The following is a 22,514-nucleotide window of genomic DNA, read 5'->3' on the forward strand; positions in this document are numbered from 1 at the left end:
TTAATTGTATTGAATCATTTGATTTGTGGCACTTACGACTGGTCATTTAAATTTTGGTGTTCTAAAGAATATGATGAATTTAGAGTTGATTCCAAAGCATGCCATTGATAAGAAATCTAAGTGTCAAGTGTGTGTAACTGCTAAATAGACAAGGAAACCTTTTCATAATGTTGTGAGGGATTCAGACTTGTTAGATTTAGTTCACTCGGACATATGTGAATTCGATGGTGTGTTGACTAAAAATCACTGTAGATATTTCATTACCTTTATAGATGATTGTAGTAGATATTGTTATGTTTATTTTCTTAAACATAAGGATGAAGTACTAGATAAATTTATTATGTATAAAAATGAAGCTGAAACACAAACTGGAAAAGTACTTAAACATTTGAGATCTGTAGAGGTGGTGAGTATATGAGTACCTTATTTAATAAATTTTGCACAAGCAATGGTATAGTTCATGAGGTTACTCCACCATACACCCCTAAGTCTATTGGGGTGGCAGAGCGAAAGAATAGAACCTTTAAAGACATGATTAACAGTATGCTGATTAATTCTGGGTTACCTAAGTACATGTGGGGAGACGCTCTGAATACGGCGTGCCATATTCTGAATAAAGTCCCTCTGAAATATATGGACAAGACACCTTATGAATTATGGAGAAACATAAGACGAGTTTGAGTTATCTTTGTGTGTAGGGGTTCCTTGCTAAGGTGCTTGTCCCTGTACACAAGAGAAAGAAACTGGGTCCGAAAACTGTTGACAGTATCTTTCTGGGCTATCTAGAAACCACTACTTCTATAAGATTTTTAGTATTGAAATCTAACATAGATGGTATTGTGGAGAATACGATAGTTGAGTTTCGTGATGCAACTTTCTTTAGGGAAGTGTTCCCTGTGAAGTATGGTATACCTTTGGGTAATTCTGAGGATGATCCCACTCATACATCAAGTTCAATTCTTGATCATGTGGAAAATATGACAAATATGGGAGCGGATCCTAGTAGTAGCTCTACTTCTAGTTAAGTAGAGGAACCCAGAAGGAGTAAGCGTGCAAAGGTAGTTAAGGACTTTGGAAGTGATTTTATCACTTACAAAGTCGATGATGAGCCTTTAATTTTTCGCCAGGCCATGGATTCTTCGGAGTCAAGGCATTGAAAAGGCGATGTGAAGAGTAAAATTGACTCTATTGTTTCTAACGGAACATGGGAGTTAGTTGATCTCCCTCCTGGGTGTTATACTATTGGATGTAAATGAATCTTCAAGAGGAAACTAAAACCTGATGGCTCAATAGATAAGTACAAGGCTAGGATAGTTGCTAAGGGATTTAGGCAAAGGGAAGGGATTGACTATTTTGATACATACTCTCCTATTTCCCGACTGAAAATAATCAAAATGCTTATTGCATTGGCTTCCGTACATGGTCCTATAATCCATCAAATGGATATAAAGATAGTTTTTCTTCATGGTGATCTTGAAGAAGAGATTTATATGGATCAACCTGAGGGATTTGTTGCTTCTGGTAATGAGAGAAAAGTTTATAGACTAGTCAAATCCATTTATGGCCTTAAACAAGCACCTATAGATTGGCATAGAAATTTTGATAAAACTCTTTTAGTCTTCGAGTTTTTAGTTAATGAAAATGACAAGTGTGTCTACTATAAGGTTAGAGGTAATGATTGTGTGATTGTGTGCTTGTATGTAGATGATATTTTGTTGTTTGGAACCAATATTGAGATTATTAATGAGACAAGGAGTTTCTTGAAGAAGCACTTTGAAATGAAGGATATGGGTGAGGCTAGTGTGATTTTTGGGATCAAGTTGACTCAGTCAACTGATGGAATAACATTGTCACGGTCTCATTATATAGAGAAATCTATACTTGAGAAGTACAGTTATTCAAATTGTAGAATCACTAGTACACCATATGATTCAAAAGTTGCCATAGTCAAGAATAGTTCAGGAGTTATGTTAGGTCCCGAATTATCGTAGAAGGGGAGGTTGAATACGATAATCACTGAATTAAAAATTCTTTCGAATCTTTAGCGGATATCGATTTAGTGCTCGGTTAGTGGTTCCGTGTTCTTGAGCTGAATAATGTTTGGGAATATAAAACGAGGAACACAAGATATTCAGGGAAGTATATATTTATATATAAATCCGCGAGGGGTGTTGCTACACTCCGGTAAATAAATTAACCGGCTACAATCCAAGAACAACAATGTTCCTAGCTTCTACAAAGATTTACAAATCAATCCTATATAATGATCTAGATTTTGTTTGTCTAAGAATTTAATTACCGGGTAACGATTATAATGCCCCTATGAATATACAAGAATTAAATCGGGCATTATAACATTACTCCGGTGAGAAGTTAAACGGATAAAGAAAAAGCTTGTGCTTCTCTGTAAATCTTTGATGCCATTTCACTACTCTCTTAGGAGAGAAGATGAATATAATTTAATCCAAATGAATGGCTCACCTCTTCTGCTGCAAATTGTGTAGACTTTATATCCAATAAAATTGTGTGGCTGAGGAGAGAGAACTCTGTGGCGATCAAGGGGAATTTGTTCTGTGGCGACCAGGGAAGTACTAAAACAAGTAAACAAAAACAAAAAAGGAAGTCACCCATATGGCGACCAGTGTAGCTCTGCTATGTGGCGATAGCTACAATTACTAGTACATTCTTTTGTACTTGACCTTTTTATTTTTCTTCCTTTACTTAACCACCTGCGACCACTTGGGGTGGGGTGGTTTCTTTTGTTTTCTTTTTGTTCTTTTTTTTGTTTTTTTGTTTTTTTTGTTTTCTTTTTGTTCCTTTTTTTCTTTTTGTTTTTTTTTGTTTTTTTTCTTTTCTTTCTTTTGTTTTCTTTTATTTTTCTTTTCCTTTTTTTTGTTTTTTTTCTTTTAGTTTAAATTGTAACTAAATTAATTTATAAAATTAACTTAAATATAACTTATATAAATAAACTAATTTAGATTTATAAAATAAACTTATTTAAATTTTATAAGATAACTCATTTTAAGTTTATTAAATAAATTATATTAAAGTCCACTAAATAAATTTATTTAATTTAACAATTAAACTTTGAGCTTCGCCAGTCCCTTAAGTCATTTTTTTGTATAACCCGCACACCTCTTCTCGTACTTTAACAGATAAACGTTCAATTCAAGTACGTTCCTCAACTTAACAATTTTTCTATAAATAATACCCAGATTCCTTTCACGAGCTGTTAACTCCTAGTGCAACTTGTCTGGTTCACAGACGACTAACCTCGATTCAGGTCTTCGTATTATAGCCTTGATTAAATTGTTAAGTTTGCAACAACTTTATCGCTTCAGACACCGACTGTCAATAAATAACTGTACTTTCACTGGAATCCTTTATGGTACTTGATACAACGTCTTAATTAACCTCTGTCTATACCCTGTCTTCAATTCTTCAGATTTCTATGCTTCGAACATTGTCTATCTTCAATCAATGCCAATACACTGAAATCTTCCGGTAGCACTTGTATACTGAATCTTCAATATTTCTGAAACCCTGAACATCTTTAAATTTTGTTCTTCACTGAGGCATGATCATATTAATGAACTTATTTCAGTGACCTGTAAACAGACTTCAGGCTTTCTTCTAATCTTTTGATTCTTTGTATTTGCCTTGTCTTCATTTCTTCTGATTTCTTGTGTACACGTAGTATTATAAACCTGTCATGTTCTACTGTTGTTATCGTGTTGAGTTATCACGTAATTGTTCATATAGCTACACAGTCTCACCAACAATCTCCCCCTATTTGATTGTTAAACCTAATAAACAAATTAAATAGAGAGGATAACTCAACTAACAACTATAAAAAGTAAAGTACCAGGACTTGTAAATAATGCTATTGGTTTTCTGGATCAAATACTGCATTTCCAGATTTCTTGAGTAACTGAAATGAAAGATGTTTGTTCCTTTAGCACTGAACTGATCTTCAAGTAGCTTCATCTTCATTTCCTTGATTCTTCAAATCTCTGCCATATAACACTTCTCAGTCTTGAAGTAATCATCAGCAGCTTCTTTTGTACAACCACATTTCCTGTTGAGAAGCACATATCTCTCTTGCTTCTCCCCCTATGAGAACCAACTGCTTAAAGGAGATCACCTTCGTCTACCACCTCTCCCGTATAATAGGATCCGCAGATAAGAACTAATGGTACTCCCCTTTTGGAAAACAGCTTCTCCCCTTATGAAGAATAGTAATGAACCAAACCACTTCTTTTGATTACTAGGAAATCACCTTGTGTTTTACCACCTCTCCCGTACAATAGGATCCGTAGTTACAAACAACAATGGTGTAGTGCAGTGTACATGTGCTTTACCTTTTTCCTCCTATTAGGCACAAAGAATGCACTAATAATTCACGTAAGTATACGTGTTCACAAGTAATATATATTGATTTCTAGTTCGTTTCCATAGAGACTCTGACTAATTATGTTCAATTAACACTTACTCACCAATGTATGATTACTTCTCAATGTCAAGACAATAACACTTAAGGTTGATTAACTAATTATTAACTACTATTAACTACGAGAATAAAACACTTAAATTAACAATATTAAACACACATGAGATCATAACTTCATTACTACGTCATTCAATAGTTATTGTTATTACCTTTAGCATGTAACGATGATGATATTAATCGAACAACACGAAACTGATAAAAGCCAACTTTCGTTGCACAAGTACCATTCTACCAAGCATCCACAATTAAGATAGAAGTTGAATATGCATCAATTATGTTGATACCCTATATGTCTAAAAAATTTGACAACATAACGATTTAAGCGCAAGTTATTCATTATGATTACACAGGGCAAGTAAAACGGTTAGAGTTACCCATTAATCATGCATACAATACATGAACCTATGCTAGCATGGAAAGTTCTAAATCTCAAGATTCACTGTCGCTTCACAAGAGATTAACAGGCTATCTTATATGTTCGCGACACACATAAGACGAATAAGCACAACCTATGATAGATATCATACAATCATCACATACCAAGATATTAAACAATTAACTAAAGAAATCCATAGCAAATCCGCTACGACCCCATGATCACGATTAGCCTATGATAGAACTCATCGTCACCATGGTTTCATTTGAAAACATGAAAATAACACAACGATATAAACTAATAAAAATACTCAATAAAACCAGAGTACGTCACAAGAGTATTAAGGTTCAAAGTAAAGAAAACTAGCATCAAATGTTACAACGAATAAAAGAATCACAAGATAACGTATGCTTCCTCTTCTTCGTTGCGGTGTGCTAAAACCGTCTTCTTAATCTTCTCTCCTTGCTCCTTGCTTGTCGCTTGTTATTACTTCTTATTGTGAAACATCTCTCAAGATTACTTATATAGAATTCCACAAGAAACAGCAGCGTCAGAAGCCCAATAGAAGTCTAATTATAAAAATCCAAATTCTAAAATTACGACCTCAGGCGGCAGCCTCAGTTCCCAGGCGGGTGCCTGCTTATCCAGGCGATCGCCCCACATCCCAGGCAGGCGCCTGCACTGCTTCTGGAAAAATCAACTTTTTGCTCCTGATTTTGCTGAATTCTTCGCACAACTCCCCACAACTAGTTCCAAGTACTTCCCTAGGCTTATTATGATGAAATCTTCCTAATTACGCAAGTTATACCCTGAAATGTAAAACACTAGAAAAATGCATCAAATACACAAAATATTTGATTTCAAGACATCAATTCAAGCCATTATAAGACGTTCTAAGTGGTATAAAATGCCACTTATCACCTCCTTCCTGCTATTTCTCCCCCTTAGTTGAGGAATCCTCCAAACTATTACTTAAGCTTTTATCTCCCCCTTAGAGAAGGAATGTATGATGTTGTCTGAAAGAGTTCTCATATTTCACTTGGTTGGAAAAGAAATAACAAGTCATAGTCTGATCAACCATGTCCCTTTAAATGCTGCAAGAATGACTTTACTATTGATCATCATTTTCACCAATCTTCCCAACTCCTTAAACCTCCCAAATCTGAGATCACCAATTGTTATGTCCCAACTGGTTAGGTCCCAAAGTATTCTAAACCAATATGTAAATGTTAGGTCCCTAAGATTTAGGTTCCAATCATAAACATTCGAGACCCGAAGTATCAAGAACCATGTTTAGGGATAGGGAGTGGGATATGGTGTTTCTCTTTCTTCCTCACTGTGAGTGTGTGATTCTGTTTCGTGTACCTCACAAGTGTTTCACTATTCTCTCCACATGTGTTTACACTCATTCTCACAAGTGTATCACTCCTCTCATAACTCTAAAATCCAGCTGTACCTTCAAGGAAAATCAACTTAGCCATCCTTAAGGAGGTCACAGGTGGTGTAATGGGAGTTCGCAAATCCCCATCCTTGTTAGACTCGTCTGATGAATCGGAGTCATAATCTATAAGTTGCTAGTTTCCCTTTTAGGGTTCCAGATTAGAACTCTGGGAAGGTAAACAATGATCCAAAGAATTTAACATAAAGATCAAAGTTCCCTTCTAATGTCTGTGAAGAAATTTCCTTGTGACTCATCAGGTAATATCTGAATCATTGTCAACAAGTTACCGATCTGCACTGTTAGGTTACACACACTGTAGAGGGGTTGAATACAGTGTAAAGTACAATCAAATCGAACTTTAATATCACAAGTAACAGAAAAAAAAACTTTATTAAAACAAGAAACTCTGTTACAGTATGGAACTGTTACCTCTCAGTGATGAACAAATATCACGAGAGCTGCTAGGGTTAATACGAATAATCTTCTCGAATATGATAACACTTATAGTGTAAACCCTATGTCTGTGTTTATATACTACACAGTTACAAGATAATCGCTAATTGATATGGAATATAATTCTGCTTCCTAAAATATATCAATCAAATATCTTTTCTTCCAAGTATTCTATTCTTTATAGAATTCCTTCTTCATGCATATCTCTTCTTATGTTTATCTCGATCTTCTTTCCTTTAATCAGCTACTATCCTTATCTGAACGTCCTTCAGCTCTTAAGTTCTGATATCCATCTTCTGATGATTATCTCCTGATAATATAAGTACTGATATCCTTAAGTCCTGACTTCCAGTAAGTACTGATTTATCCTGTTTAAGTAAGATCTGAAAACTAAACATAAATCATATTAGCCATGACATTATCAAATATATCTAACAATCTCCCCCAACTTGTAAATTAGCATAATATACAAGTTTAACAGATATTTGATGATGTCAAAAACATTAAGTACAAATGCATAAGAATTAGACTAGATAACTACAACTTACAGTCCTTAAAGCTTTACCAACATTTAACTTCTGATAACAGCTTTAGTCTGTACAAATATCAGAATTTAATCAGTTGTAGATCTTGACTTGGCTTCATCTTCTGATCTCTCTGATGTCAGGAGTTGTTCTGAGATAGTTCTTCAATAAACATTTCTCAGCATATCTAAGTTCATCAATCATCCTCCTTTTAGCATCTTTAAGCTCTGCAGTATCTTCACCAATTTGAAAGATTGTAGCCCTGAGATCATTAATCTTAGCTTTTCTTATATCCTGATCCAGTCTGATCAAATATGCTTTATCAGACTCAAGATTGAATTCCACAGCCCTGTAACCTAGAAAGGTAGTTATAATCTTAGAAGTGTTGGGCTTCATTTCAACTATATCACCCTTGTGATCTCTGTACTTTGGAAGATATGTGCTGTCAGACTTAACAGAATAAAGCCTTTTCTGTATCTGAATCTGATCCTTCAAATAGTTTGCAACACTTTCTGTTAATCTGTCATTCACTTGAAGTAAGAATAGTACATGCTCCAGTTCTTCAAAATACTTCAATGGAATGGCATTTTTCCTTATATGATAAACCCTACCATCTGTCATGAAGTACAACAAGATGTGTTCTTTCAAGTAGGTATGGTAAACCATTTGTACAAATTCCAGTTGATTCAATCTCTCAGGAGTTGCTCCAATACCTGGTTCACTCAAGGAAGTTGGATCATTGGTAGTGTTCTGTATTCTTCTTTCATCAGCACTTCCCAATCCAGTTTTATCTCTTGCTTCCTTTCCAGTAACTACTCTTGCTTCAAAACCACTTGCAGCAGTCTTCAAAGGTTGAGTCTGTTTTGCTTTAGTGAATCATGGTAGGAGTGTCTTTTATCTATCTTCTGATATCAAGTTAACTTGAGCTATGTCAGAGGTTACTTGCTTCTTTGGAATATCAGAACTTACTGTCTCTTGACTCTGAACAACTTGAGCCATGTCAGAGGTTGTTTTAAGAACTTTTCTTGAAGTCAGAGCAAGATCATCCTTTTCATCAGTGATTTCTTCATTCTTAGGAGGCACATAAACCTTGATAGGTTCACCAACCTTTTCTTTACCCTTGGATCTTGGATCTATCTGCGGTTGTGATTTAGCCAATGTTGCTTCAGTATTTGTCCTTTCTTTTATCACAATGCCTTTGAGTTTTGGAAGTGTCTTTTTACCAGAAGCTTCAGATTTAGATGTGACTTTCTCTGATTTAAGTCTGACTTCTTCTTCCATTAAACTCTCCAAGTCCATTCCTGGATTTTCCCGAAGAAATAACTGTCTTGACATTTCTTCATCAAGATCTAAAATTTCATCAGAACTTATCCTTTTACCAGTAGCAGAACTAATTCTTTTCCCAGTATCAGAACTTGCCCTGTAACTTGTGATTTCAGCTTTTCTTGATGAGAAACCTCTACCTTGACTATGACCTCTACCCATTCCAGAGTTTCCTTGATCATCCTTTTCATCATCCTTCCCTTTCAGTGTCTTGGCAGTCTTGCATTTGGACTTAATTACTCTCTCCCCCTTTTTGGCATCAGCAGGTAGTAGAAGAGAGACAAGCAATTCCACTGAGGCTTGGATTTCAGTAAGTTGAGATTGCTGAGAAGCTTGATTTTTTAGAATATCATCAATCTGAGCTTGTTGTTTCTCTTGAGTCTTCTCAATATAAGCAATCCTGTCAAAGGTAGGTTGGAAGAACTTTTTCTTGTCAATTTTCTGAATTTGGTCCTGTTTGATGAATTCTTCCTGAATCTTGTGTAGCTCTGCATGAGTAGTTGAAAGGAGACCTTGTAGATGTTTAGTACTCAATGCAGTGACTCTAAGCTGGGTTTTGAAATCATCAGAAATTAAAATTTCATCAGCTTTTATCAAGTGCTCAGCAAGATGTTTTGCAGTTGGAACACAGGAAACTGAGTTCCATTCCTTAGTCCACTCTTGTCCTGCAGGAGTTTCACTCCAAGGCACTGGTGCTTCTCTGGTAACAAACTTCTTAACAAGTTCAGATTTAAGAATAGTTTGTTGAGGAGCATGTCCTGAAGGACCTGCTTCATCAGCATCTACATTTGGAGCAGCATCACCAGTATCTCCAGCATTTGCAGCATCAGAACTTACAGAATCAGTATCTTCTAATAAAACAACAGTGTGAGTAGTAATGGAGGCTTCAACATCCTCTAAGTGCTGATATGGTTCTAAGTTCTGATCAACATCCATATCCTGATGCTCACCTAAATTCTGATCATCAGCATCTAGATGCAGAGATGATGTAGTAGATAACTCTGGAGTTTGAACAGCATCAATAACAGGTGTGGTTGATGGATTAGTTGCTGTTGGAGCTTCTAAGAGAATTACTTCAGGCATAACCAAGTTCTGGATATCAATATCAGCACTTGTGCCTATATTAACAGGAGATACAGACTTTTGAGCAGGAGACACAGATGGTGTGTTGGTCTGTTCAGGAATAGCCTCCTGAGATGGAGTTGATGAAGAAGAAGTGACTTTAGCAAATTCCTTTTCTTGTGAGATCAGAGATTCCTGATCTCCTTCCTTAGTTGCTGCTTCTTCATCTGAAACTAGCCTTTTTGCCCTCTGTTTCTTGTATCTCTTTGTAGATATGGATTCCTTGGGAGTTTCAGGAACAGTCATTCTTCTAAGCCTCTTGAGAAGCCTAGATCCCCCAATTTCAGAATCCTTCTGAGAAGTCACTTTCTCAGCTTCTTGGACAACAGGTTATGATGTAGAAACCTGTTCCTCACTGTCAGACTCATCTCTCAAAGCAATCTTCCTTCTCTTTTGAGGTGTTTGAGGAACAGTCTTTGTCCTCTTAGGTTTGGAAGATGAAGGCTTCACAGTAGGTGCTGAGGATGAGGGTGGAACTGTCTGTGAAGTGGAGAGATAGGATTTGATATATTGCCTAAGGGTTGGTTGAGTAGTATGGGTGGTATGTTCTGATGGTTGTTGTGGTGTTTGGGAGGTGTTTGTTGGTTGGACATCAGGATAAAAAGATCTATAGGAATCAGGATCAGCATTTACTAAGATCTGCTTCACAGACTGAGGAATCTGTAAAGGTCTAACCACTGGTTTCTTAGTGTCAGCATTTATCAGGTCATGAAAGTATCATTTTGCAACCTTAAAAGGTGGAGTTAAGGAACTGATTAAGTGAGGTGCATCAGTACAAAAAGTATATATAAGTTGGCAGAATCTAGCAAAGTAGACAACATTCCTATCCTCTGTCATCCTATCCCCAATAAAACCAATTATAGCCGTTGCAAAATCAAAATGATTTTGGTTTATAATGGCATACCCGATGTGCTGACTCATTATAGGGATGGCATCAAAATTCGAACACTTGTTCCCAAAAGCTTTAGTGATGCAGTCGAAGAAGAAGCTCCATTCCCTTATGATATGAGCCCGTTTCAACTGCCCAAGCTTTGCCAAACTCTGTTCATACCCCAAACTGGCCATTAACTCCTAAAGAGCCGATTCCTCTGGAATTGAAAAAGTACATCCTTCTGGGAGATGTAGAGCCTTGCGTATTGTACCAGGAGTGACTGCATATGAAGAATCACCCACTTCGAAAGCAATACTAGGAGTACTATTTAGACCACCATTATCAAAGTTTCCAGTCCTCCAAAGTGTCAGAACTTGTTGGCTTGAGAATACTGAAGGTTGGGTCAATGCATACCCGATTTCACTGTGTGCAAGAAGGTCTTGCACAAAATGCAATTCAGAAGGAGCTTCAGCATTATCAAGAATAGCAGCATAATTTTTGGAACAAATTTAGCTCCATCAATGATTAAATCCTTAGGTGTCATGAAAGTAATCGAGAGGTTTAAGTGCCTGTTAGGTGTTTGATAGAATGTCTATATGAAAAACCAACGTTAAAAGAAGAAAGAGAGTAAAAGCAAGTAGAGAGAAAAAGTATGAAAGGAAATAAAAGATTAAAAAATCTTCTCTCTGTCTTACTTATACTTTAAAAAAAAATGTAACCGTTGGACACCTATCAGACATGCAGTAAAAACGAATAGTTAATGGGCACGAGAAAACAGTAATCATTACTTACCCACTTGCAGTTTTTCAAGGAAAAACCGTTCCACTTACCCAGTTATTCCATTAATCAAGGTGAAACAGTTTTAATTCAAAATGGAAACTGTTCCCACTTATTGAATTATTTTTCACTGCAACATCAATATTCTGAAAAAAAAATTGAGTGAAAATGACCATAATAAATCGGACGAGCAAGTACTGATAAAAGAAAATCAGAACTTAAGTTAAAACAGAATTTATGTGATCATCAGAATATGATTTCTTAACTCGAAAAAGGAATGCCTATTTTAGTAAGTCCTCACACAAATTCTGATTTGTATTCATCAGAACTTAATCATCAGAACATGCAATCAGAACTTGTCCTCAGAATTTATGCAATGTGACACAATGACTGTTCATCTAAAACAACATAGATCCCTACAGTGATTTTCATCATTCATATGGAGTGGTTAGTGTGTGCATTAAGCTAAATATCAGACAAAGAGAAAAGTCTGATTTACTTCAGTACATCTTAGAAATAAGGCAAAACTAAAACTTTACTAAAAACCTGTCAATATTCTGAAACCTACTATTGAATGAATTCATGCTTGAGTCCACCTCAACTATTTTGTGCTAATTTTGTGCATCTTTTTAAATTCTATTTTACAGTGGCTTCTCAGTGTAAGTGAGTCACAACTGCTTATCAGAATTTATGCTATTATCAGAGTATTTCTCCAATAATCATAGAGTGTGAAAAGTCACCAAGAAAATATTTTATTTGCTTTTCGGATGCATATTACTTAATACCAGCAATGCACTTGGGTCTTCCCTTCCACATTTTTACTCTAGATCTCAAAGGAGTATGTAACACCCCCAGATCCGGGGTCGGGGATCCGGGTCGCCACGGTCTTTCTTTCCACAATATCACTTCACTTAATTAATAATAAATAACCTTATGTTGTGACCCCACACTAACACACACCACAACCCGTTATAGTCTCAGAGATGAAATTGAAATAAGTACAAGTCTTTGAATCCACAATTTAAAAGTTATTACAACCCAAAATGATTACTTAATAAGTTTACAATTAATTGCCATTATCTGCCACAAGTTATAATTATACATAATTGATTCTCAAAAGTAGATGGTCTGATCTACAATAGATCTACCTCTGCAGCTATAGCAGCTACAACATCAACGGGAAGACGCGGGACGCTTCCCACGCGCTTGCGCTGGGTCTGCTTGAGTCTGGCCATCCTTCCTAACTGTTGTTGTGTGATGAAGAAATAAAGCAAGAGTGAGCCTTACAGCTCGCAAGATAATATATAGCGATAACAATAATACAAGTATCTAAATGGATACTTACTAGAATCTTTTATCATGTGTAAGATAATTACTTACTAGATATAAGTAAAAACAAGGGATGAAGTTACCAAATACTTCACTATACTTATATCAATTATAAAGTTACTTGAACTACCACTGTTCAAAGTATAACGAGCTTTCAACAATTCATCATATAGATGAGACTACAAGACAGATTTGAATAGATTAAATCTTTGAAGTAGTATTGAAGGAAATGAAGTTATGATATACTTCATTAAGTTCCGATATATATATATTCACATATACATCTTCCTTATACACTCCCTGAAAACCTCTGTCATGTAAAGTATGAACAGAGTTTGTAACATCCAATGAATTTTTGGAAGGGAAAAAGAATTGTGGCATAAACCCGATATCTTGCTGATCAGGCAAAGATACCAATAAGTAACCTTTTCTACTAGTCGATGGATGAATCCCCCACCGGTCATCACCCTGGACACATAAGGACCTTGTGCTGGACCGCCACCCGGCCTCTTACGTGTTGATGGACTGCCACCCAGCCATTTACACTTTGATAGACCGTACCCCGGCCTGTCGCTTATTCCGACTCAATTAGATGGGCTTACTTCCCGAACGTTGGGTAAGTAATCAATTCATTTGTTTTCTCAAAACAGCAACCACGTTGCGAATGTAAAATGCACCACAGAGCTGGATCCCCCAGGTTTTGAGCGAGTATTTAAATCCCCTTTGAAAGGAAGATCTTAAATATAAAAAAATGAGTTTTGGGGTCCACTCTAACTTTAAAAATCATTTTGAAGACTCGAAAACATTTTTAAGAATGTTTGGAGTACTGCTGATTTATTAAAATAAATCAGTCCCGATATATTAGAAAATATCTGAATATTATTATTTAAATAATATTCTCATAAAGATAATCCTTATAAAAATAATCGAAGTAGAAGTTTTAAAACTTATACTTGAAATGGATATTAAATAACTAAGATATACTTATATGAAAGTACTATCTTTATTTGAATAATCGAAAATAAGTTTGATTATCGAAACATTATTCTTTAATAAAATAAAGAATATTATTAAATAATAAGCGGAGTCATAATACCTCGAATGAATACTATAAATAATATTCATTAAATAAAATAAACGGAGTCATACATCCTCCAATGAATATCCAATTAGTAATCATTAAATATAATAAACAGAGTCATAAGTCCTCGAATGAATATTCAAATAATATTCATTAAATAAAATAAAGTTATCGAATAAACCTTATTCGATTAATAGTTTGGAAAACTATAACCATATATATATAGATATATATATATATATATATATATATATAAAATCTACTCGGGATCCTCGACTCCCGGTTTTAGAAAATGTTTTCACCTTTTGATCCCCTCCACTAAGGTAAACTCAATACCGCTTATCTCTAGCATAGGTATTATGCAATTGTAAGCATTTTAACCAACAGATATATAATCCAAGAATATGAAACAGGCATGCATATATACCATATCACATGCTACAATATATCGCAAGAATTTGCTAATAACAAATATGCATTTATCGCAAGATCATGCATATACACATATACATCACAACAACAGTATAACAGGTAGAAAACTTGCCTGAGCGACTGGGGGTGATAAAAGGCTCGGGACGAGTCTGGTAACCTATAAACAACAAGTAAGTTGGAATTAAACCAAAGTCACTTGTAAATCTATACTTTAACTAACTTAGACTCTAATGCTTGTTTTGCGCTTACTGATTCTCTTAAGTCACTCGAGTACCCTCGGCTCCACCATTTTTAATAAATTAACCATTATGGGTTTTAAGGCGATTCTTTCGCGGGTGTCTTACCAACTGTCTAACACACTTACCATAATTGTTTCATACACTAATTAACCCTTTTTGGTCTTTAACCTATGTTTCAAAGTAAGGCGAGGGGAAAAGTTTCGTTCGCGAAACGCCGTTACTTGAAATGGTCGTTTCTCCTAAACCGTACATCGGAATCAAATGAACTACATATCAAAACAAAGCTCGTAACATGAACTATCTAAACATGGAAATGGTCATAATCTAGCAGGGAGTTATCGGGTCCAAATGTTATGAACAAAAGCAGTCTAAAGTAAATCGGACATTACGACGGCTATGTTTACGCGATTTCCCAAATTTAAACCATTCAAAAACCATCATAATTCAACCTCAACCCATTCATACAACCAAAGTCCATCCTTATCACATCATAACAGCCCCAATCAATTCAATATTAACATTTATACTTATGCCTAAGCTTGAATTTAACTATACTTAAGTTCTTTTAACCAAAACAACAAGATTCACCATTCCATTTCACTACCACTCCAACCCAAACTCTAAACCACAAGCATTAAGCTACTATATCACCATAATAATCAAAATCATCTTATTATACTAAGGAATCTAGGGTTTGGAGATGATATACCTTCCTTGAAGTGGTGGGAGTAGCTAGGAAGCCTTAAGAAGCCTTGAGAAGTCTTAGGGATGCTTGGATCTTAAAGGAAAACAAGAAAAAATCAAGTTAAAAACTTTAAAATCACTATTCATTGTCTTCTTCATTGATTTCTTGAAGAAGATTGAGAAAGAATTGAAGGCTTAAACTCATAATATAGCCATAACTATGCATAAGGATGACTAGGGAATTATCTTACCAATTTAGGAAGCCTTGATCTTGAGTTTTGAAATTTGTTTCTCTTGGAAATGGCAAAAGCCGAGAGCAAGCCTTGGTGATGAAGAATAAAAATTTGTGTTGATGAGAAATGATTTGTTTGGCTTGGTTGATTGAATTAGGTTTGTTTTATTTTAGGTTAATTACCAATTTAACCTTGGTTTTGTGTGGTTAACAATCCACCACATTTCCTTCCTTCTTATGTCATGCTTATGTCATGCTATGATGTCATCTTCCCCTCCTTGTCCTCTTCTCATTGGTTGGGTGACATCATCCTCTCTAATCCCTTTGATTAACTTCCTTAATTGTTTGCCTAATGACCGCTGATCTGTTATACGGTTCGCTTAACTTTCGTTTTCGTTTATCGTTTGAGGGATCATACCCGGGATCTTATTACTTAGGTTCCCTTAACCTTTCTCAATATATTATATTCCTTTTATGATCCTCTCTTATAATCCTTTAATTTAAATCCTTTTTATCCTGTTACCTTATACTCAATTCTTTCCGTATCTAGTGGATTTCCGGGAAAAATCAAAGTGTTCGGAATTGGATTCTGGCGATCTTTACATACACTTATATACCATATAGAGTACTAATAAAATCTCAGAATATCCATAACAGAACCCCTACATAGTGTGGCATGAAAAGTTTTCTCATTTAGCAAAAACACTATTCACAAGGGTTACAAAAAGTTGAAAATTTTGGGGGTTATTACAGAGTACCTGATTTTTAATCCTTGTTTCTCTTTCTTTTTCTTTTGATAAGTGAGGTTTATCAGCACTTAGTACATTCAACATATTTACTAGCATCAGAATTTAACAGATGAGTAGCATTATTCTAGTTTGTGACTTAGTAATAAGATAGATAAAGTAAACTCAACTAAGCTCAATTATCAGAATTTGCTTGTGTCAATAGATTTCCATAGAAATAATTACTTCTTACATGGGATCCCTTGTTTATTGAAGACTACTAGTTCAGCATCTAGCACAGTTATCCTCATTCAATAGTTACCTAAACAGACATATCTCTATCAGAGTTTAGAAACATTGATCAGAAAACAGTCAGTACTTATACATATTTTTCAATTAAGCACAGAATACATAAAGAGATTGAATTCTGTAAATACTGATCATAAAGTCTGATGCAAAAGAACAAAACTAAGCAGATTTAGAGAAAGAACCTGAAACCATTCCAAGTTCATTTACCAATCTTGTAAAAGTAGCTTCACACAATAGTTTTGTGAAGATATCTGCTAGTTGTTGATCTGTTGGAACAAAGTGCAATTCCACTGTACCTTCATCTACATGTTCCCTGGTGAAGTGGTACCTAATGCTGATGTGCTTTGTCATAGAGTGTTGAACTGGATTACCTGTCATAGCAATAGCACTTTGATTATCACAGTAAATAGGGATTTTGATATATGTTAACCCATAATCCAGTAACTGATTCTTCATCCAAAGAATCTGTGCACAACAGCTTCCTGCAACAATATATTCTGCTTCTGCAGTTGATGTGGAAATTGACTTTTGTTTCTTGCTAAACCAAGAAACCAATCTGCCTCCAAGAAATTGGCAGCTTCCACTTGTGCTTTTCCTGTCAATTTTGCAACCTGCAAAATCTGCATCTGAGTAACCTATTAGTTTAAAATCTGATTCTCTGGGATACCATAATCCCAGATCAGCTGTTCCCTTAAGATACTTGAAAATTCTTTTCACAGCTGTTAAGTGAGGTTCTCTTGGATCTGCTTGAAATCTTGCACAAAGACAGGTAGCATACATGATATCAGGTCTACTAGCAGTTAGATAGAGTAGAGAGCCAATCATACCTCTGTAATCAGTAATATCTACTGATTTACCAGTATCCTTATCCAGTTTTGTGGAAGTGGCCATGGGAGTGGATGCACTTGTACAATCTTGCATTCCAAATTTCTTCAGCAAGTTTCTGGTGTACTTAGTTTGACAAATAAATGTGCCTTCTTCATTTTTCTTGACTTGAAGGCCCATAAAATAGCTAAGTTCCCCCATCATACTCATCTGATACCTTGACTGCATCAGTTTGGCAAACTTCTTGCAAAGTCTATCATTTGTAGACCCAAAAATGATATCATCAACATAAATCTGGACCAAAAGTAAGTCCTTTCCATGGTTGAGGTAGAACAGTGTTTTGTCTATAGTTCCTCTGTTGAATCCACTTTCCAGAAGAAACTGAGCTAAAGTCTCATACCATGCTCTGGGAGCTTGCTTAAGTCCATAAAGTGCTTTATCAAGCCTGTAGACATAATCTGGATGTTTGGAATCTACAAAGCCTGGAGGTTGTTCAACATATACTTCCTCCTCCAATTCTCCATAGAGAAAAGCACTTTTCACATCCATTTGAAAGACAGTAAACTTTTTGTGAGCAGCATAAGCCAAAAATATCCTTATGGCTTCTAACCTAGCAACTGGTGCAAAAGTTTCATCATAATCAATTCCCTCCTGTTGAGAATATCCTTTTGCAACCAGCCTTGCCTTATTCCTTGTAATTATGCCATCACTGTCAGTTTTGTTTCTGAATACCCACTTTGTACCAACAACAGATCTATTCTTTGGTCTTGGCACTAGGGTCCAGACTTCGTTTCTTTCAAATTTATTTAACTCTTCCTGCATTGCTTGCACCCAATCAGCATCTTGAAGAGCTTCTTCCACTTTCTTTGGCTCAGTCTGAGAGAGAAAAGAATTGTAAAGACATTCATTTGAAGTACCTGTTCTAGTTCTGACACCTGCATCAGGATTTCCAATTATCTAATCAGGTGTATGTGATTTAGTCCACTTCCTTGCAGATGGAAGGTTTTCTCTAGAACTGGATGCTCCCCCATGATCCATGCTGTCTTCATTTTCATTTTCCGATGCTCCCCCTGAAACTATGCTCTCTGAGTTGGATTCTTCAAAATTTAGATTTTCAAAACTATCAGAAATTGGCTTATCAGAACTTGACGAATCAGAACTTGAAGAGCCAGATGTATGTTCTGATGCTTCTTGAGATGTGGTATGTTCTTGAGTATGCTCCCCCTGCATAGGTGCATCTTCTTTTGGCGTAGTCACCACAGTTTCAATAACATCAGAGTTTAATCCATCAGAGTTTACAGTATCAGGACTTAGACTGTCAGGATTTTCAGTATCAGAATTTGAGTCTTCATTTTCAAATCTCAGCTGATCATGATCAATAAAATCTTCAAGTCCAGTAATATTCTTGTCATCAAAAGAGACATTGATAGATTCCATGACCACTCTTGTTCTCAAATTATAGACTCTGAAGGCTTTTGTGGAAAGTGGATATCCAACAAAGATTCCTTCATCAGCTTTTAGATCAAATTTAGATAGCTGTTCAGGATGAGTCTTGAGAACAAAACACTAGCATCCAAATATATGAAAGTACTTCAGATTTGGCTTCTTTTTCTTCACCATCTCATATGGTGTTTTTCCTTGCTTGTTAATGAGTGTTGCATTTTGAGTAAAACAAGCAGTCTGCACAGCTTCAGCCCAGAAATAGGTTGGAAGCCTTGCTTCTTCAAGCATTGTACGTGCAGCTTCAATGAGAGTTCTATTCTTCCTTTCAACAACTCCATTTTGCTGTGGAGTTCCAGGAGCAGAAAATTCTTGCTTAATTCCATGGTTTTTGCAGAACTCTTCCATTATCAAATCCTTGAACTCAGTGCCATTATCACTCCTTATGGTTTTCACAGAATCTTTGACCAATTTATCCAGATGTTTGACATGATCAATCAAGATAGATGCAATTTCACTTTTTGTGTGCAAGAAATACACCCATGTGTATCTGGTGAACTCATCCACTATGACCAACGCATATTTCTTCTTTGTAATAGACATTACATTCACTGGACCAAATAGATCAACATGTAGTAGATGATAAGGCTTAGGAATTGATGATTCAGTCTTGCTCTTGAATGAAGATTTTCTTTGTTTGGCCTTCTGACAAGAATCACAAAGGCCATCAGAAGCAAATACTGACTTTGGCAGTCCTCTCACAAGATCTTTCTTGACTAGTTCATTTATATTGTTGAAATTTAAATGAGAGAGTTTCTTGTGCCAATTCCAGCTTTCTTCAATTGATGCTCTACTCATCAGACAGATTGCAGAACCATCAGTACTTGTTGAAAGCTTAGCTTCATAAATGTTACCACGCCTGTATCCTTTTAGAATAACTTTGCCTTTGGATTTACTCACAACTTCACAGTGTTCTTCAAAGAAATCAACAAGATAACCTCTGTCACAGATTTGACTTATACTCAGCAGATTGTGTTTAAGTCCTGAGACCAGAGCTACTTCTCTAATGATGACATTACCAAGATTAATATTGCCATATCCCAATGTTTTTCCAATGTTTCCATCTCCATAAGAAACACTTGGGCCAGCTTTCTCCACAAAGTCTGATAGCAGGGCTTTATTTCCAGTCATATGTCCTGAACATCCACTGTCCAGAACTAGAATATTTTTCATGTTGCCCTGCAATCACAAAGACCACTAATGATTAGTTTTAAGGACCCAGACTTGCTTGGATCCTTTGGCCTTATCAAGTTTGTTAACATTTGCAGCGGATTTAGCATCAGAGTTTATGTCAACATTTTTCTTATCAGAACTTACACTATCAGACTTTGAATCACAATTTACACTTGAAGGAACAATGGAAACTTTCTTCAAAGAAGGTTTTATTTGATAATAATCATAGTACAAACTATGATATTCCTTACAAGTATAAATGGAATGCCATAAACTACCACAATGAAAACAAGGATTTTGTGGTTTATATCTAACAGACTGACTCTTAACTCCTGATTTTGAAGGTAAGGAGTTTATGTTCTTATTCTTCCTGCAAAAAGAAGCCAGATGGTTAGAACTTCCATAGTTATGACACATTTTCCTAGGAGCATTAGGAACAGGCCTATAATCATTGCTTTTATTCACACCTTCCTTTCCATTCCTATTTTTCCTAGGTGATTTTACCTTGTTTGCATTCTTAACATCTTTCAACTTATGCTTAAGCTGCTTCTTAGTCATTAAGCCTATGTTTACTTCAACTGTCTTTTCCTGTTTTAGTTTGTCAAAAGTTAATTCTTCTTTAACTTCTGATTTCTCATTATCAGACTTTACAGTTACAAACTTAACAGCTTTTAATTTTGGCTTTTGCTTAGCAACAGGCTTAATTTCTACAGTTCCTTTATCATTCTTATCCTCTCCATAACCTAAGCCCTCTTTCCAATTTTTACTACTTAGCAAATTTTGAGTTGTTCTGCCAGAGTTAGTCCAAGTCCTGATAATCTCTTTTTCCTTTTCTAACTCAGTTTTTAGAGATTCATTCATTTTTAGCACTTCATCCCTGACATAAAAAGCATCATCTCTATCCTTCTGAGTTTGATGGAACATAACTAACTCTTTTTCTAAGAAATCATTTCTTTTCTTAAAAGCAAGATTTTCAGAAGTTAATCTTTCACATGTTAAAGTTTGATCTCTATAACTAACAAATATGGTTTTAAGATATCTTCTCAACTCATTAATATCATCAGTATGAAAAGCATAAGTAGTCTGAGGTACCTTTATTTCAGCAGCTTCAGAACTGCTCTCAGCACTTTCTTTATCAGCATTTGCCATCAACGCATAGTTCTCCTCACTTTCAGAGTTTGAGGTGTCTGTCCAGCTTTTCTTCTTTGTGACAAGAGCCTTGCCTTTGTCACCCTTTACATTCTTGCAATCAGGAGATATGTGGCCTTTCTCACCACAGTTATAGCATTTGACATTGGTATAATCTCCTCTATCCGACTTTCCTCCTTTGCCCTCAGATCTTCTGAAATTCTTCTTATCAGAACTTGTGCCTTTCCTGGAAAACTTCTTTCCCTTCCTGAACTTCCTGTATGCAATCTTTGTGATCCCTTTCACCATAAGAGCACACAGCTTCAGCATCTCCTCATCAGCATCAGTCTTAGGCAAGCTTTCAGAATCCGAGTCATCATCACTTTCAGAACTTGATGACTCAGTATCAGACTTTGTGAAAAGAGCTTTACCCTTGTCTTTCCTTGAGGTAGCTGCCTTGGGGAATTCTTCTTCAGCCTTAAGAGCAACTGTCCTTGACTTTCCTCCTTTCCTCTTGCTTCTTTATTCCATCTCAAGTTCATGAGTCTTGAGCATTCCATAAATTTCATCAAGAGTTGTTTCATCAAGATTGTAGTTGTCTCTTATTGTTGTTGCCTTCAAATCCCAGCATTCAGGAAGAGCTAACAGGAATTTAAGGTTTGAATCTTCAAGTTCATACTCCTTATCAACCAATGACAAATCATTCAAGAGTTTGACAAATCTATCATATAAATCAGTCAATGACTCATTAGTCTTTGAGTCAAAGTGTTCATACTCTTGAGTGAGTATTGTCTTCCTGTTCTTCTTAATTGTATCGGTTCCCTGACACCTTGTTTCCAGAGCATCCCATATCTCCTTAGCAGTCTTGCAGTTAATTACCCTATTTGACATTACATTATCAATGGCACTATGCAGTAAGTGTCGCACCTTAGCATCCTTAGCAATTGATGCTATATCTTCAGCAGTATAATCACTCTTCTCCTTTGGTACGGTCTTTGCTGCTTAACCTGCAACTGCAACAACGAGCTTGGTTGGTTTGTGAGGCCCTTCCTTGATTCTATCAAGATATTCTGGATCTGTTGCTTCCAGGAACATGGTCATCCTCACCTTCCATATGGAATATTCAGATGGTCTCAGTATGGGAACTCTGATGGTCTCATACCGACTTTGAATTTGTGTCTTTGGTGGTTCTTCAGTTTTGGTAGGCTTAGTTGGAGTTTCTGTGTCAGACATGATTGTGTTTGGATCTTTAACTGTATGTGCGTTAATAGATAGGCTCTGATACCACTTGTTAGGTCACACACACTGTAGAGGGGGTGAATACAGTGTAAAGTACAATCAAATCGAACTTTAATATCACAAGTAACAGAAAACAAACTTTATTGAAACAATAAACTCTGTTACAGTATGGAACTGTTACCTCTCAGTGATGAACAAATATCACGAGAGTTGCTAGGGTT

This window comes from Apium graveolens, chromosome 6 (genome assembly GCF_009905375.1).
Source record: "Apium graveolens cultivar Ventura chromosome 6, ASM990537v1, whole genome shotgun sequence".
Taxonomy (NCBI): Eukaryota; Viridiplantae; Streptophyta; class Magnoliopsida; order Apiales; family Apiaceae; genus Apium; species Apium graveolens.